General features: G+C 36.3%; 1 protein-coding gene across 7 annotated transcripts in view; it reads right to left on the reverse strand.

Moving 5' to 3' along the window:
• The window catches only part of LOC123869656 (CUGBP Elav-like family member 4), an 895,280-nt gene that overhangs the window by 572,032 nt on the left and 303,132 nt on the right, over positions 1-20,116 (reverse strand). The gene's annotated exons all lie outside the window — the stretch shown is intronic.

Genomic DNA, 20,116 nt, shown 5'->3' on the forward strand with positions numbered 1-20,116 from the left:
TTAATGTACCGGCTGTACTCACGTATTTAGTCGATGTAAGCCCGGCTAGTTTCGGACCAATCCAGGGTCCTTTTTCATAGGGACACGGCTCGCTGCGCGTCGCTGTGCCGAGTCCCTAAGAAAAAGGACCCCGGATGCGTTTCTATCTATTATATATCTGCGTTTCTACATCGATTAAATACGTGAGTATAGCCGGTCCATTCTATACTGTACATTTTAGTGATTTTCTACTAATTAAAACACTGTCAGAGTGAGTGAGCTTTCGGTTTGATCCTGAATCAATATCTGTCAAGTATTACATATTTAAGCTCTCGTGCTGTGCTGGTGCTGGTGGCGTGATATCAAAGATCTTAAATATTTAAAACTCTTTGTCACTCTGCCACGACGCGCACATACCTAGTCACTTCTAGTCGTTTCATAGCTCGCATTTGATGCCTGCTAAGTGCTAGTGTGGGTGAAGACTCGAGGTTTTGTTACAAGATTCATATTAATAACTAGCTGATGCCTGCAGCTTCGCCCGCGTGGATTGGTCAGATCCCCTGCAGCATCAGGATTGAGGAGTTGGACTCCAAATTTTTTATGAAACAATGTCGCAAAGTTCCTCTATCGATTAAAAAAGAAATGACGCAAATCGGTTCAGAAATCTCGGAGATTTCGGTGTACATAGGTAGAAAAACACAACTCCCTTTTTGAAAGTCGGTTAAAAAAGTAGCCTATGTTACTCCCTGGTCAATCCTCTACTTGTCTGTGAAAATCCCGTCAAAATCGGTTCAGCCGTTCCCAAGATTAGCCTTTTCAAACAGACAGACAGACAGACAGACAGACAGACAGACAGGCAGACAGACAGACAGACAGGCAGACCGACAGACAGACAGACAAAAATTTTAAAAACGTGTGATTCGGTTATAGTATCGTTCAAATAACCATATGCCTTAATATGCGGTAGTTATTTCGAAATTACAGACAGACACTCCAATTTTATTTATTAGTATAGATTGTCGTGAACAGTGGTACTACAAGGCTGGCACCTGAAGTCGGTTTGACAGTTTAAAAAAAAATTAAGTTTGTCTGTCCTTTTCTTATTCCACTGTTAAGAAAAAGATGCGGATAGGTACTCTACAATTTAGTTGCCATCAGAATCAGTACTATTGTTTCACCAAATTTAGAATTATGGAATACTCAATACAATTTTAACAGGTGCATTATAATAAATGCGTGCTATAGCTTGAATAAAATTATTGTATTTTGTTTTCTACTAAATTGTTAGTCAATTTTTAGGAAAGTTTTTCTTTATTGGCATTTTTAATAAGTACCTTTTTCTTATATCAATGTTATTTTTTTAAAATTATTTACTATTGTTAAGTTGTGGGTATAAGCTAAATAACAAGCTCTATTTTAATCGCTTAAGCTCTGTAATTCGATTTAAATTGTCCGCAATATCAAGTTGGAAGCCTAAAAGAAACGCAAGTGAATATTTATTAAACCCCTCACTTCATTTACTACAAACTTTTCTTCAAAGGCGAGCTGACTTTGCAATATTTAAATGTAACCCGGCGTAAAGATGAATTGCTTAAGCGCCACAATCGAATTAAAATTCCTCACAATAAGAATTTGTGAATGGGCGCACTCCTTAATGAAATGCTTCTAAATAATTTGATCTCATTTATTGTAATACTCATTACGTTTGGATGAATTTAGGGTTCCGTACCTCAAAAGGAAAAAAACGAACACTTATAGGATCACTTCTTTGTCTGTCTGTTTGTCTGTCTGTCGTATCTGTCAAGAAACTTATAGAATACTTCCCGTTGACCTAGAATCATGAAAGGTAGGTAGAGGTCTTGTAGCACGCTTAAGGGGAAAAATCCGAAAACCGTGAATTTGTGGTTACATCACAAAGAAAAATTATAATGTGTTCTTGAACAATTAATACAATTAGTATTTTCAACTTTCAAAGTAAGACTAACATGCCAAGTGACGTATCATATGAAAGGGATTTACTTGTACATTCTAAAACAGATTTTTGTCTATTTTTATGCATAACAATATTTTGAATTATAGTTCAAAATATCGAAATAATACGACTGTACATAGTACGGAACCCTCGGTGCACGAGTCTGACTCACACTTGGCCGGTTTTTTTCCGTTTGATATTAAATTGTTGTAGTTTTTAAATTTGTTATTGTTTTCATTTGTAAATAAATAATTGTTTTTTACAATAAAGTTGTGTGTGCTGTATTTGAATTTTTTTGTTTTATTTCAATACTAGCCGTTACCAATATAGGTTTTTAAAAATCCCGTGGGAACTGATTGATTTTCCGATATAAAAAGTAGCCCAATATGTTAATCCAGGGTACAATCTATCTCTATCAAATTTCAACCAAATCCGTCCAGTACTTTTTTTGCGTGAAAGAGTAACAAACAAACATACATCCATCCATACATACAAACTTTCGCGTTTATAATATTAGTAAGATACTTTTACATATACGTTTGTGAGAGGAGCGGTGTGATTTCATAGTGGTAAGTCGTTGACTTTCTATTCGTGAGGTCAGGGATCGATTCTGGGCACGCACCTCTAAGCTTAGTAGCTTTTCGGAGCTAAGAATGTGCCTTTTAAGCAATTCAATATTACTTGCTTTAACGGTGAAGAAAAACATCGTAGGGTAACCTGCATATCAGAGTTAGGTGTATGAAGTTTGGCAATTTGCATTAGACCAGCGTAGCAGATTGTGGCCTACAACCTTCTCATTCTGAGTTGAGAGCCATGCTCAGTAATAAATAGGTCAGTGATGGGTTGATCATGATGATGATTTAACTCCTTTTTGAGCACCAAATGACTACTAAAAGTACTTTATACCATCGTATATGCTAACATACTAGTTAAACAGAGAAATTGCGTTTATGATTAGATGCGGACCCCTTTCACCTCTGGGGAGAGAGGAGTCAATATTTAGATCAAGCAAAGCAATTTGCAGTCTCCGAGGCGGAATCTCTCTATACATGCATGTTATTTGCATTACAATTTCCTCCAGTTTTGGACACTATTCTACCTACGTTCTACACTAACAATATCATATTGCATGCAGTGTATCATATTGTTGCACTTGCACTGTGGATACTAAACGGTGTAACTAGAATATACAGTAAGTATTATATACATGCAGGGTAGTTCCCATTTATTCGATGGAATATGACGTCATGGGGCAAAATGAAACTATTTTCTTGCTTATTATCAACTAGAGGATGCCCGCGACTTCGTCCGCGTGTATTTAGGTTTTTAAAGATCCCGTGGGAACTTTTTGATTTTTAGGGATTGAAAGTTGCCTATGTCAATTACAGGGACGCAAGTTACCTCGGTACCAAATTTCATACAAATCGGTTAAGCGGATGAGTTTTTGGGAATCCCGTGGGAACTCTTTGATTTTCTGGGATTCTGTCCGTCCCGTCCGTATAAGCTAACCCTGGACCAAATTTCGTCAGAATCGGTTAAACTGTTGGGCCGTGAAAAGGTAGCAGATAGACAGACAGACAGTCAGACATACTTTCGCATTTATAATGTTAGTATGGATGGATGGATCAAAAAGTGTACCAAATTCGTATTTCGAGAGCCAAGCAGTTTTTAACAAGCGAAAACTTACGTGACTTTCTCGTTACAAAGAAACAATGGAAATAAATAATACAAAAAATATCATCCGGCGCAACAATGAAACTTAGGGCCCCGCTGAAATAGTTTTAGAGCGCACTCTTCACGAAAATTACCGTCTTGATTGCTCCCAAGATAAATTATTCGAGTCTGAGGACGCTTTGCGTGGATTTAAAGTTGCGCTGGATGCGCCTTTGAAATAAAATTTAACTGTAGCAAACATTCGTAATGTGAATTTTAGTTTCAATTTTTTTGTACTAAAACTCTTATTTCTGTGGTCAGTACCTAATAATCGTGCTAGAGGCACTTTTAAAATAAAATTAAACTGTGGCGTAGCAAAAATTTTAGTTTTTATCACTAAAGCTCTTATTTCTATTGCCTTCTAAATATGTAGCTAAATATAGAGTTGAATAACGTCACTGAAATTTTGTTTTTGGCGTGAATCACGACGGCGTTATTTTCTAGACAGCTCTTAGCGAACTATTCAAATAAAAAATTTGTAAGTTAGGTTCTGTTGGCAACACCACACAGAAAACTTTAATGCGTTGCGAGCGAAATACAAACGTTTCTTCTTTCTTTTCTTTTTAAAACTGATCCATTCATTCGTTCGGCCATATTCATAGCCTTACACTCCATATTTGCACTCTCTTTACCCGCAGTTGCCACAGCATTCAGCATCTTTAAACCTTATTTTTAATGAGTTCTAAAACTCTTTTAATACTATCCATTCACAACTTCCTTCCTTCTAGCATCAGTTTACCCTTCCAATTTTTACATGGGTACCTTCAAGGAAAAGCGAATAAGCATCTTCTAGGCAAGCGGGTTCTATCTTAGGCTGTATCATCACTTGTCACCAGTTCTAATTGTAGCCAAGCGCTGGTGTATAAATTAAAAAAAAAAGTTTATTGTGTCTTATCTAGTATCTCTTCGTTTGATATACATCCATTATTCCCGGTTATAAATGTTAGGCGACTAAAAAGGTGTCGCTCAGTATCCACCAGCGTCTGCGCCCAGCTGATAAATGTACTCCAAAGCCGGTTGGGCTCCTCGATTTATATTAATATTTACCGCCACCTCGCCTCATTCCGCTGATAACACTTTGACGTGTTGCCTGTCACGGCAACTTGCGGACATTTTGTGCAACTTATGATATTGTGTTACAATTTTTAGTTGCATCTGAGGATAGAATTATGTAAATATTTTGTGGTTCGATAGTAATTTTTGGGCTCACGGCAAGTTGCGGACACTTTGTGCAACTTACGCCATTATGTAACAATTTTAGTTGCACCTAAGGATACAATATTATGTTAATATTTTGTGAATCGATAGTTATTCTAAAGAGAGTTTTCGATCAACTGATGAATTTAATCCGAATCCAGTTGGGCTCCTCGATTTATATTAATACTAGCTGATGCCCGCAACTTCGTTCGCGTGGATATAGGTTTATTAAAAATTCCATGGGAATTCTTTGTTTTCCGGGATAAAAAGTATTATTAGCCTATGTGCTAATCCAGGGTATAATCTGTCTCCATTCTAAATTTCAGCCCAATCCGTCCAATAGTTTTTGCGTGAAGGAGTAACAAACATACACACACACATACATACACACAAACTTTCGCTTTACAATATTAGTGTGATTTACAGCTACCTTGCCTCATTCCGCTGATAACACTTTGACGTGTTGCCTGTGATGGCAACTTGTGGACATTTTGTGCAACTTATGATATTGTGTTACAATTTTAGTTACATCTGAGGATAGAATTATGTTAATATTTTGTGGTTCGATATAGCAATTTTTAGGGATGAATTTTCGCTCAATTAATAAACGTACTCAACCCGAAGCTTGGATGCGAAGTGAGTGATTTTCAGTTAAGTAACTAATATTCACGGAGAAGTTAATATTATTCAGTTATGTTGGCTTTAAGTTTAACAATAATATTACATCTACTGGCAATTAACCTTGTAAGTAATGAGCATAAATTAGCAAATATAATTTGGGGCACAATTATAATGTTCCAAATATGTGTGCTTTGTTATTATCTTAATGAAGAGTAGGTAAATACGATATACGAGATCACTGACTGACACAATATATTTTAGGTTAAAAGTCGACTACTTAGCCAAATACCTAATACCTAATTCAGTTAGCATAGGTACTATTATTCATCTTGAGTCCTAAATTAGAATACCAAAGTAGGAAAGAAAATATGTCAATGGATTAAAAAAAACTTAACTTAAAATTAAAATCGGTTCATTCGTTTAGGCGCTACGATGCCACAGATATCTATCTGTATACAGATACACAGATACACAGATTCACGATACACATATACACACGTCAAACTTATAACACGCCTCTTTTTGGTTCGGGGGTTAAAAAAATATGAATTATTAATAATTATTGGGAAACTTCGTAATCTGGCGACGGGCATAAAGATTTTTTTACCAAAAATTAAAGATAGAGTTCTTACGAGATTTAAAAAATCTTCAACTGATGCAGATAACTATATAGCGAGAAATAGCTAATTTTTTTACTAAGAAAATGTTAAGTAGAACAGAACTGTAAAATAGAAGTTAAAATAATATACATCCTTAATAAATATCTGAAATACTAAAGAAGACAAAACAAAAGACAACAACGGTTAGGTACCCCCCGAAATCCAAAAGCAATGTAACAAATCAAGTAATAAGTCATACCGAACGACTACCAGACATAGAAACACTGAAAAGCACTGAGCGCCACTATCTTTCGTTCCAAGCAATAAATGCGAGAGGAAAAATTGCACCGATTAATATAGCAAGGGCGACTGTAATGCCATATTTTTCATCATTATGTGCTCATTAAAAGAAAGGCACTGCTTCTGATCACGAGGGAGGGCTTGGGTATTTTATTCAGTCTGCTTGGACCGTTTAAATTCAATTCGGCACTTTTGATATTTGAAATATTAATCAACTGTCGTTGGGGTGGTATTTATCGAAATGGGTGAGTATAACAGCTCGTCGAATATAACAGCTGCGTAAGCGTTGCGTAAGCGTAGACGTAGTATGGAATGTAATATATGGAACTGTATGAGACATGGCATACCGCTTGCGTGGCGTGAACGTTCGCGTAGACGTAATGCGTGCAGTTATGTCTACGGATTTACATGCGTCACTACGCGCGTGTCACGTGTACGCGCTGCATACGCAATTGGTGTGAATCGGCCTTTTGAAATCATCGTCATCATGATCAATCCATTGCCAGTCTACTACTAAACACGGAGCTTCTCTAAGAATGAGAAGGGTTCAGGTCATAGTTTGCCACGCCTTACCAGTGCAACTGCTTACTTTGAATAAAATATTTGACTTTGACTTTACATAAAGGTCGGTATGTGTCTATGTGTGTGTGTGTTGATCAAAAAAAGAAAATTATAAAACAAGAACAACAAGTGTAAATTAAAAATTCATAACACCCCCGACAAGTGAAGGTTACAGTAACTAGAAAAGAGCTGATAATTTTCAAACAGCTGAACCGATTTTCTTGGATTATAGCTAAGAACACTCTAGATCAAGCCACCTTTCAAACAAAAACAAACTAAGTTAAAATCGGTTCATTAGTTTAGGAGCTACTATGCCGCAGACAGATACACACGTCAAACTTATAACACTTTTTGGGTTGGAGGTTAAAAATGGACACAAAAATAGTCAATGAACTCCTAAACGATAAAATTTAAAATCGCAATACCAAATACAGTTATAATAGGTAGTTAATACCAATTATCTACGTTCCGGTAAACATACAACAAGCACTAGAGAATGAAATGAAACAAACACGAAAACACTTGAATAAATCCCCTATCATTCCATCGATGGGCAGACGGCTCAAAAACCGGCCAAGTGCGAGTGGGATTCGCACAAGGAGGGTTCCAAGGCTCTACGCCATCGCACAAGATATACTTAACTCTTTTATGTAGAACACTGCAAGTTAATGACGGACTGCGCCATCTTTGCACGAAATTGTCTTTAGAATTAAGAAAAAACCCATGGAAAAAACAAAGACAAAACAAGAAACTATAAAGTTTTTTGTTGTGTGTTTGTTTTTCTTGTTTTGTTCATAAAGTTTTTTATCTATCTTTACGTGATTTAGAAAATAAATTTTTTCGCGAACAAATTTTTTTTTTATTTACGCACAAATTCACGGTTTTCGGATTTTTTCCTTTGCTCGTGCTATGAAACCTACCTACCTGACAATCTCATGATTCTATATCAACGGGAAGTACTCTATAGGTTTTCTTGACATACTTAACGGACAGACAGACAGATAGACAAAACAACAAAGTGATCTTATAAAGGTTCCTTTTTTTCTTTTGAGCTACGGAACCCCAAAAATATAAATTTTCCGACAAACTTCCAATTTAATTAGTGCGAAATACATTGTTTATTTTTGCAAGCATAAAGCAACAATAAAGGGAAGTGCAAGCTCAAATAAATCGTTGCCAGTGAAGCTAGGTAACTGCCATTTAAAATGGCTGCTTGTTACACTAATCCGTACCAATTTAATACAAAAATTTATAAGAATATAAGTTAATCTTGGAACCTTCATTTTTTTATTGCTTTTAAATACAAACTTACTAGCTGATGCCCGCGACTTCGTCCGCATGGATTCAGATTTCTAAAAATCCAGTGGGAACTCTTTTATTTTCTGAGATCAAAAGTAGTGAGTGGAGATGTACAGTGTGTTTTTTAACTGGGCCAGTATGGAGAAATTCAAAACCATACGTGTTACAGGGAAACTGTCTGAGGAAACTTCAACTCTTTTTTATGACAACAATTTTGGGGTCAAGCGTGAGTTGTCCATGAAAATCAATGAAATGGACAAAAAATTTTTTTGATACCAATCGACTCAGTTCCATGTAAGGATCATTTCACTGAAGCGAAAGAAAAAAATCGGGACAAATAACATAACTAACAAATAAATGTACTTAAACATCGTGTTACACTACGGTGTAACACGAGGCCCGGCCTAGACTATTTTACGGCATCACCTAGACAAATTTTGCCGGCAGATAAGAAAGAAAACAGGCAAACAGTACAAAAGCGGAATTAAGGCTTGCGGCCTTAATGCGGATTATGCGGAACGAACCGAATCGGCGCGGCCTTAGTTTTTGGCCGAGATAATGGTGATTAAATGAATTTAAGGCGTCTCAGTTGGTAACAGTGGGGGATTGCGGGACATTTTATTGCTCTAGTTGGGCTGTAAAGCGAAATCTGAATGATCTAAAATATCTACGGCACGGAATTAATTTTCTTTTGGGACCATATTTGGGACTAGTAATTTTTGTTACTCTCCGAGTAATGGCCTGTCAGGGTAATATTATTTTAATACTATCAGATGCTCAGTATTCTATATCACTAGATTTGTTTAGTGAAATAGTCTAATTGAGTTGTAGTTTTAACATCTCCCGGGCGTTAGCCATATCCCTAAGGGAGTTGGCTAACTCCCGGCTTGTGCCATTTCTACTAACAAACTTAAATAAATATGAACGTTGTACAGGTTCATCCGTTTAACCGATTTTGACGAAATTTGGTACAGTGATAGTTTACATTACGGAAATAAACATGGGCTAATTTACATCCCGGAATTTAAAGAGGTTCCAATGGTACAAAATGCTAAATTCACGCGGCCAAAGTCGCAGACATTAGTCGTCGATACATTAGCAACTCTATCCAGTATAATTGTATTCCATTACCGCCCATGATCTGTCAATAATTACAAGCAGGTCATGTCACTGACAGCAAATCAATAGACGCCTGTCGTAGCCTTGCAGCATTGTAGTTATAATTATAAGGCCCTTGGAGTTGACCCTGCCGCCCTGCCCACCTTTTGGTTAATTATTTTGGACTATAGATTCAATCAAGACCGAGATTACAGCCGATATACGAGAAGATAAACGCCTCCGTATATCTAAATCCAAACCAATACGTAGTACCATCCTAACAGCCCGTTCCCGCTAGTTAGTTGTTGGGCCCCGATTTTAACCCGTTGTCGGCACCTCTGTTCACACTTAATCGGTTATCGACCACGGTCTTCTTCTCTCTGGGCTGGTTTCCGCACTTTAACGTTTCCGTCTGTTGTGCGTATCGACCACGGTCAAAGCTGGTGCCGATTTTTAACTCTATGCGAGGTAATTGTGGACGTCGATGGACGTCGCGACGAAGTTCTTGTTGTGACGTAATATTATTTGAAAAGAAAACTAATAAAGACAGCTAAGAAAAGAAAATATTGGGTGCGCTCAATCCTGAGGGAAATATTATGTAGTTTGGGAATATTTCAGAAATGACAAAAGTAAGTTTTTCAATTATATGATCACTGATTTTGCATCGACAAAGCAAAATAAGCGAGAAAGACTTGTTGGAATGATTGAAGACTGCAGATGTATAGCTCTCTATAGTCACCACAATAAAATAGTACTTACCGTGGCAGACTGATTGACAGACAAAAAAACAGCAGTTCTATTTGGCGGTCAACTTAAATACATTAAAAAAAGATGTGAGTTACTCTCATATCGTACCTACAACAGAAGTTTTACTTCAAAAAAACATCTCCACTCTTACTGAAACTGTAGGTACATAACATTCTATTCCTAAAAACTAAAGTGCTCGTTACCTAAGAGAACACTGTTAGTGGCATTTTTCTCACTAAAGTAGCATTACTCTTGCGCTTATCTACATCCGGCAAGGATCCGAGCCAAAAGTTTTTGTACGAAATTGAATAATGAGACTGCACCGTAGCTTTAAGGCTGCCTTCTCACTGCGTAGCGACCAGCTACGCAGCGAGGGATGTCTGTTGATATCAACAACAGGATCGTTTGAATTTCACCAAAGTTGCCAGGAAATTGCTTAGCAATAAGGCCGGCCTTGCACTCTTTTTAGGGTTCCGTACCTCAAAAGGAAAAACGGAACCCTTATAGGATCACTTTGTTGTCTGCCTGTCTGTCTGTTCGTCCGTCCGTCCGTCGTGTCTGTCAAAAAAACCTATAGGATACTTCCCATTGATCTAAAATCATGAAATTTGGCAGGTAGGTAGGTCTTATAGCATAAGTAAAGAAATAAATCCGAAAACCATAAATTTGTGGTTATATCATAAAAAAAAAATTAAAATGTTTTTCAATTTTCAAAGTAAGATAACTATACCAAGTGGGGTATCATATAAAAGGGTTTTACCTGTGCATTTTAAAACGGATTTTTATTTATTCCTTCCGAGTACTTATTAGTTCCTACCGAGAAGAACCAGCAAGAAACTCGGCGGTTGCTCAAACAATCCGTATTTGCCCAGCGTGGTAGACTATACCAAAACCCTTCTCATTCTGAGAGGAGAGTCGTGCTGTGTAGTGAGTCGGCGATGGGTTGATTATGGTGATGATAGTGAATAGTACCTACCGTTTTGTAGAATATCAGCATTTTCAGGCTATAGTCGTTTCGTCTCGGACGTCACGAATTAAGTGAAGTGGAAACACCGAGACACGTGTTGCTTCTCAGGCGACGAGATCGTGGAGATATTTTGCGTTTGATATTATATTTAACGCTATTATATTATTATAATAGTTCAATTTCATGCTTTTTCGATAGCAGTGATAGCTTAGTGATAAGACGTCCGTTTACTATTCGAGAGCTAGAGGGTTCGATCTTTGGTGCGTAATACCTCTAACTTTTCATGATTGTGTGTTTTAAGCCCCCGACCTAAAAAGAGGGGTGTTATAAGTTTGACGTGTGTATCTGTGTATCTGTCTGTGGCATCGTAGCTCCTAAACTAATGAACCGATTTTAATTTAGTTTTTTTTTGTTTGAAAGGTGGGCTTGATCGAGAGTGTTCTAAGCTATAATCGAAGAAAATCGGTTCAGCCGTTTGAAAGATATCAGCTCTTTTCTAGTTTTCTTATAGAGATTCAGCTATAATCCAAAAAAATCGGTTCAGAAGTTATCAGCTCTTTTCTAGTTACTGTAACCTTCACTTGTCGGGGATGTTATAAACTTTTAATTTACACTTGTAATATCACGTACTTTGAGAAAACATTGTAAGTGGTTTCCTTACAATGTTTTCCTTCGCCGTCAAAGTACGTGATATTCATTCTTGAAAGTTCTCCATAATGTTCTTCAAGGTCCTGCACCTTGAAGAACATTATGGAGAACTTTTTCCTGCACCTTTTCTAACCTGCACTTTACCACCACGTGGACTATGGACAAACCCTTCTATACTGAGAGGAGACCCCTGTTTGCTAGTACTCAACCCAGCGAAGAGTACATAATGTTGATGGATTACGTAGTCCAAATATTTACGACGCCCGCGACTTCGTCCGCGTAGATTTAGGTTTTTCGAAATCCCGTGGAAACTCTTTGGTTTTCCGGGATAAAATGTAGCCTATGTGCTAATCCAGGATATTATCTATCTCCACTCCGAATTACAGCCAAATCCGTTCAGTGGTTCTCGCGTGAAGGGTGTGTGATGTGTGAGTGTATACACACACACATACCGAAAAAAATTTCGCCTTTATAATATTAGTGTGACTAATATCTGTTCACAGCAGAAGTTCGCAGTTACCTATTACATGGAAAAAGCAATAAATATTAGGAGTAAATATGAAAGTTTATTAAATTACTACTTCTATCTGCCTTATTCCGATTATTCGAGCATCTTTCCTTTAATATCTTGTTAAGTTTATTCGACTGAGAGCATTCTCGCTTCACAGCGATTACTTCGACTTATAATAAATCGCAGATAGGGTAGACCTATCGAATATCGATGACAAACAACTGTAAGGGATTGGGCATACTCAGTTTTTTTTTTAAATTTAATATGGAACATTTACAATATATATATTTTACATTTATTGCATACTTACGCACTATAACATACACTGATGGATAGTTAGCAAACAAGTGTAAATTAAAAATTTATAACATACACGACAAGTGAAGGTTACAGTAACTAGAAAAGAGCTGATAAATTTCAAACGGCTGAACCGATTTTCTTGGATTATAGCTAAGAACGCTCTTGATCAAGCCCCCTTTCAAACAAAAAAACCTAATTTAAAATCGGTTCATTAGTTTAGGAGCTACGATGCCACAGACAGATACACACATCAATCTTATAACACCCCTCTTTTTGGGTCGGGGGTTTAAAACAGATTCTATCATAATCGAAATCATGATAATATCTTTTTAAATTTCATTCCATTCCATCAGCCTGTATGCGTCCACAGCTGGACATAGGCCTTTCCGAGAGCGCACCACCAAACACGGTCCTCCGCCTTCCTCATCCACCCGCTCCCCGCCACCTTCTTCAGGTCATCAAAACGATATCTAGTCAAGCGATAAATTACATTTCACAATAAAATATATATTTTTTTGTTTTTTTCAACGTAATTATTTAAGTTTAGAAATATATGGAGTTCGCTGAGCTGTACTGAATTCGTGGACAAGGGCGTTTGTCAGTATCCACGTTCCTACATCCCTGTTCCTACTATATCTTACTAAAATTAGGTATACTATATCTTACTAACAATTAGGTATACTTATCTTACTATATCTTATTTAGGTATACTATATCTTACTTAAATTAGGTATATACATACTATCCCACAATCCCCATTTACTGTACCTACTTATCGGAGCGGAGTGAACTGTAGCTGTATCACACAAAGTTTGTACGACGGAGTTGCAGAAGTATGCGTAGCGTCTAAGTAACTTGGCTTTATGCACGAGGACTCTTGCTAACTACCTTGACGCCTGTATCGTTATAAATTCTTAGATTTTCATATTATTATAAGTGTATTTGTTATAATATTGTGCGTTCAACATTTGATTTTGCACCTGATGGTTTTTCATAACATTTGATTTTGCACCTGATGGTATTTCATAATCCTTGAGTCTTGAGTCTATGCCCTTGGTATACAAGTACTGTTGATATTATTGTCATGATCATCAACCCATTGCATGGGTCTCCTATCAGAATCACATGGGTTTTGACTACAGTCCACCACGCTGGTCAACTGCGAATTAGCAGACAAACCTTTGATAGAATTATGGAGAACTCTCAGGCATACAAGTTTTTTCACGATATGTATCAAGTGATACCTATTTAATTAAGTACTTAAAACACAAATAACTTTGAAGATAGAATTGCGTGCCCGGGGTCGAACCTCCGATTCTTCAAATGGGACGCCGACGTCTTAACAACTATGCTATTATAGTTTTTTTTATGATATCAAGAAGTATGATTATGAAACTGACGCAGACAAGATTGCAAGTAAATACTAGTGCACCAGCAAAGCCTTGAAAAACTTTCCATTTAAGGTCAGGCTAGTGCGAATCAATAGCAATTCCATTTGATGCGATACGTGCTTTATCTCCCATTTCACTGTTTACTGTTTAACACCCACTGACCTGACCTACATCCGTGCTCGGGTCACCTGACGTTATGTAATAATTTCAGCCAATAGCAACTGCCGTGTGTCAATTGGTTAACTTTATTAACCAATGGTCGGCCTAGGCGTGGCGTGGCAGTGTGCCAAGCCAGCTGCGACGCCGACTGGCCTCGTTTTACGCCTAGCACTTGTTGATATCACTGAAAATTTTCTGTATTCAAGACCGTTTAGTTACGGCCGACGCAGTTGGCTCAAGGCGACTTGCCAGTAAGGCTGTGTTCCTAGTACCTATGATGCCACACTGGAGTTCCTTATTGGTCAGCTGGAGACCTACCAAAAATAATATGCAACTTAAGATAGGTAAACTACCTACTTATAGTAGCTCTGAACGAGTAGGTAAGTTATATCTGATATCAGATCATAAATAGTAGCTAAGCACCTACCTAAGTACCTAATTAAAGTACTTAGTGAAATTATTCAAAATAGCTGATTTAATTGAATGGAAATATCAAGGTCGATTACCATAATAATCCTAGTAGGTAGATACCAATGAGGCTACACAGGAGTTTCTTATTAATCAGCTTGAAACCTACCATAATGTATGTTTAAGATACCAAAATTATCAAGTTCAAAAAAATGATTAAATATTTATAATTTAATAGATAGTTAATCAAAATTTTAAAATGTCTGATTTAATTGTAAAGAATGAAAGTATATAAGTCAGTGTTATCTAAAATTCATATTTCCATTGTGTGCACACCCTAAATTCCATTTTTAAACATAAAATACAAGTTAAATGCAGCCACAAAGAGTAAAAACATCATCATAAGGAATCTCCACAGACAATATACATAATGCCCGTGGTTTGGCTCCGTGCCTAGATAAGAAGCGATCCGGTGACATTCTTTTACATAAGCGTTTTCAGCTGGGCTAGGTCATAGGCGGAAGCGGGTATTGAACGCAGTTTAATAATAAAAGACAGCGCAAAAATGCTTAAGTAGTCTGAATACTTAATAAAAGACAAATGCTTGGCCTATAAATCTGTTGAGTGTATTTTAACTTTTGTCAGACTTAAGACACAGATAAGATGAGTTATGTTTATATAGCAATACGAATCTATCTTACTTTAACCGTGTCTTAAATCAGTGCAAAGTCAAAAACGATCTAAGGTATAAAGTAAAATCTATGAGTACTAAAACCAAAGTGACTGGTCGTAAACTCAGTCTTATGTTGTGCATAGGTATTCAGTGGTGATTTCCACTAACTCTGAAGCTTCTATAACTGTTACACCTTTCCAAAAAATCAATATAATATTTCCTTATCAAAAATGATTTTTTTGATAATATCGTGATCGTTTAGTGCTTATTATGTTACATTTTATTTTTTTCTAAGTAAAGCTAGTTGAAATTAGTTCTACCTCAAGATGTTTTAATCGATTTTTTATTCAAACTAATTACATGATTAAATTTTTCATTGGTTTCATATTTTAAGGCAACTCTTCGTTAAAAAATCCTTATTGTGATTGGTGAGGAGAATCTTTAAAGTTAATTCTAATTAACCCGCTAAATGTCCAACCTTGTACCACTATCAAAAGATCACATGCAAGCAATTTGTTGGGAAAAGCTATGGGGTTGCAGTTTTTATTATGAAGCCTGCATATCGCGACTTCACCGTGAACAATTTTATTATTTTCCCCGCCGCGCCGCGCTAACTGTCTGTTATGAACATCAAATATGTCTTCCGCTACATTGAGTTTTGCTCTCCGTCTTTGCTTTAATATTCCATTTAGTATTAGATATTTTATAATAAACAAGAAGAGTGAAGACGCATTCCGATTTAAACATTCTTCGACGGCGCTCTACGTAAAGCAAAAACTAATATACCCAAGACCTACCTACCTATTCATATTAAAACATAAATAAAGTCTGTTTTTTTCAAATATTATCAGCGAGTCGAGTTTATTTTACCCATTGATATGAATACGTACCTATAGCATCCCATCAATATAGTAATCATTATCTTTTCCCATTGTTGGCTCATTAGTACTTCTTGATCACGGGTTTGGATTCTACGCACAGTATAAGAAAGGCATGGGCCATAATCACAGAACTCCTAAGAAGGTATCCACCACGCTGATCAACTGCAGATTGGCACCCTTGCGTACCTTTGAGAACATTATGAAGTACTTTCAAGCATGCTGCAGGTTTCCTCAAGATATTTTATTTCACCATTGAAGCAAGAGATAATTGATTGACATAATTATTTAATACTAGACGATTCCCGCGACTTCGTCCGCGTGGATTTAGGTTTTTTAAAATCCCGTGGGAACTCTTTGATTTTCCGGAATAAAAAGTAGCCTATGTGCTAATTCAGGATATTATCTATCTCCATTCTAACTTTCAGCCAAATTCGTCAAGTGGTTTTTACGTGAAGGAGTAACAAACATACACACACACATACATACAAACAAACTTTCACCTTTATAATTATTAGTGTGATTATAAATTAGAGGTGCGTGCCCAAGAAATATCCCCAAAGAGGAAGTTAAAGTTTAGTTTCAAATACAAACTCTTGTCAACAAAGTCTTGTTAAAACTTACGTAAGTAACAAAATTCAATTAATCATCCTACCAGTAAAACTTCACTTTGATGTTATTTGGTATCGATTACAGGCTTAAACAAGGGTGCACTGGTATTCATTAGTACCGGATTGGCTGAACGCCCCCTTCGGGGATAATTAATGAGGCCCAGATATGATTAAGCTGCCATAATGCGCGTCATCAACACACCCATACATAATACAGGACATACTATAATGCGATTACGGCCACAATTTGGCACTAATTCTAAGATGATTTATTATTGTTATGAGATGTTACGAATATCTTATGTAATATAATAATATAACCTTGATTTAATTGTAATAGCCCAAATTAATTGGCAAACAGATATTTTTGACATTTAACACTAATACCTTGAACGGCCAAAATAATAATTAATTAATCAATCTATCTGTAATATTATGTTGATATGTTCCTGCAACGTTTTTATATTTTGTTAAAAATTGTATCGTCTTCTTTGACGTTGCTAACAACGTTGCTAACTTATCTTAATAAGTTGATGACTGATTACAGATAGACTTATTATCAATTGAGGCCATAAAGTACACAAGTGTAAATTAAAAATGTATAACACCCCCGACAAGTGAAGGTTACAGTAACTAGAAAAGAGCTGATAACTTTCAAACGGCTGAACCGATTTTCTTGGATTATAGCTAAGAACACTCATGATTAAGCCACCTTTCAAACAAAAAAAAAACTTAATTAAAATCGGTTCATTAGTTTAGGAGCTACGATGCCACAGACAGATACACAGATACACAGATGCACACTTCAAACTTACAACACCCCTCTTTTTGGGTCGAGGGTTAAAAAAATAAGCATCAGTGCAGGACTGCGCTATTCGTTTCTCCCAAGGGCAAACTCCGTGATTGAATATTTTAGTTTTCAACAATAGTAATGTCTATCAAAGTGAAATTTAATATTTCGCATATTCATAATTCGATTCGTTATTACATAAAATCTACCCACTTGCATACAGGATTCCATCCGAAATATGCGTGCAAAATACGAAATTCTGAATTGATGTTTGATGAAATACCTCAAACAATTGTCTGATTACTGAATAGCATCCCGCGTCCGTGCCCTTTTCACACACCCTGTAGCTTGTATTGAATTCAGGGCAGGTCCACACTGTACCTACGCCCGTGGACAATGGACATAATCCGAATTAGTGTGGGCGGCCGAGCGCGAACTACAATATGAATGACCTTTGTCAGTAACATTGACGCCTCGGTTGGAGAAAGCCTGAATAATTTTACCAGGTACTAATTTACATCTAACGAGATATTTGTCGGACACACACCGACAAATTATATTGGAGTTTGTCGGTGTGTAACCGACTAAATAGTTGCAAACAAGTCCAAGATTCTTAGTCATAATTCATGAACCTGTATGGCGCGACGCGTCTTGGCTCAAACTCCATCCGCGATCACTTCACACCCGGTAGCCTGTATTGAATTCAGGGCAGGTCCACACTGTACCTACGCACGTGGATAATGGGCATAATCCGAATTAGTGTGGGCGGCCGAGCACAAATGATATATTTTCTTTTTAAATGATGATGATGATATGAAAGACCTTAGTCAGCAATGACTCCTAGGTTAGAGAAAGCCAAACAATTTTACCAGGTACCAGGTTAATTGGTAATTGTAGTATCGTCGTCGTATCTTGATCGTAACGTTTAAACAGGGATGCCATTTGAAGCGGATATCCAACTGTCTTTTGTCCGTACATATGAACCCGATGTTAATTAAAACGAATATTATTGTATCTACATATTAAGAGCTAGGTACTGCTGTTATAGATCAAAAACTAGTATGTGCTACATTTGTATACATATAATTAGTGACTAAACGAACTTGCCTGTAAGTGAGGCTCTGTCAATAATTATGTGAGGTGCTTCGTTCGAATTACAAGATTTCTACAAGTCAGTGTAATGTAAAGATTTTTATTAAATAGATTTATAATTAGTTGTTACCCTATAATTCGTAATTTTATGATCGTTTTCTATTACCAACTTATCAAACGACCAATATTGGTAAGTATTAGACAAAGAAACCTGTTTTTGGACAAAATGTCATTTACTTAGTTTTTGTGAAGAGCAGAAAGCTTTACAAAGAGTACCTACTACCTACCTCTTTTACAGTTTCTGGGAAACGTATTTACAAATAAACGCTTTGACTATAATTTCAATGTCGTTTCTCGCTAAAATCTATAACGTTTAAACAGGGATGCCATTTGAAGCGGATATCCAACTGTCTTTTGTCCGTACATATGAACCCGATGTTAATTAAAAGAATATTATTGTATCTACATATTAAGAGCTAGGTACTGCTGTTATAGATCAAAAACTAGTATGTGCTACATTTGTATACATATAATTAGTGACTAAACGAACTTGCCTGTAAGTGAGGCTCTGTCAATAATTATGTGAGGTGCTTCGTTCGAATTACAAGATTTCTACAAGTCAGTGTAATGTAAAGATTTTTATTAAATAGATTTATAATTAGTTGTTACCCTATAATTCGTAATTTTATGATCGTTTTCTATTACCAACTTATCAAACGACCAATATTGGTAAGTATTAGACAAAGAAACCTGTTTTTGGACAAAATGTCATTTACTTAGTTTTTGTGAAGAGCAGAAAGCTTTACAAAGAGTACCTACTACCTACCTCTTTTACAGTTTCTGGGAAACGTATTTACAAATACCTAAACGCTTTGACTATAATTTCAATGTCGTTTCTCGCTAAAATCTATACAGAAATTTTCGTTTTAATAGCTGTTTCTGTATAGAAATGGTGTTGGTGACTGAAAGATGGTTCCTCAAAGGTTGGTTGAAATTATTTTGGAATAAAGCTACCTACTGTAGCGAGTAGTTTCTATCAGTTTAGTAAATGAATAAATAACTTTACACTAAGCACGTGTCTGTAATTATCTCTCAATATTTTGTCGAATTTCTGAAACTCATTTCAGAAAATAATATATAAATGTTCAGGTGCTCACAAAATACGAACACCGGAAAAATATACCTAACTATTCATGAAAATTAAACTTTACCAATTTAATTTTATTTTCAGCCAAATTCAACACTTTATCTGCTTTTGATAAGTAGGTATTATTATTCCTAGCTATACTTTTCAGAACCAAAAATTACATATTTAGGAACAAACTAGTATAGTCTCTGCACAGTACAAAGTAAAATTAGCCACAATAAAGATCTAAAGCTATAAAAGTCAGCCAGTTGTCATAAGTATAAAAAAATGTTTGCCCGTATTCCCGTTTGTTACCTGTTATACGTCCGCATATCATTCATACAATTGAGTTGAAACTTTGTTCAGTTGTTGTCAGTACTTGCGTCAGAGATGCGCACTCAGTATCACTAAATAAATGTACATCTTCGTTTCATTATTTTTTATATCATTATTATCCGACTGCAATGAAACTTTGT

The sequence above is a fragment of the Maniola jurtina genome, chromosome 11, assembly GCF_905333055.1.
Source record: "Maniola jurtina chromosome 11, ilManJurt1.1, whole genome shotgun sequence".
Taxonomy (NCBI): Eukaryota; Metazoa; Arthropoda; class Insecta; order Lepidoptera; family Nymphalidae; genus Maniola; species Maniola jurtina.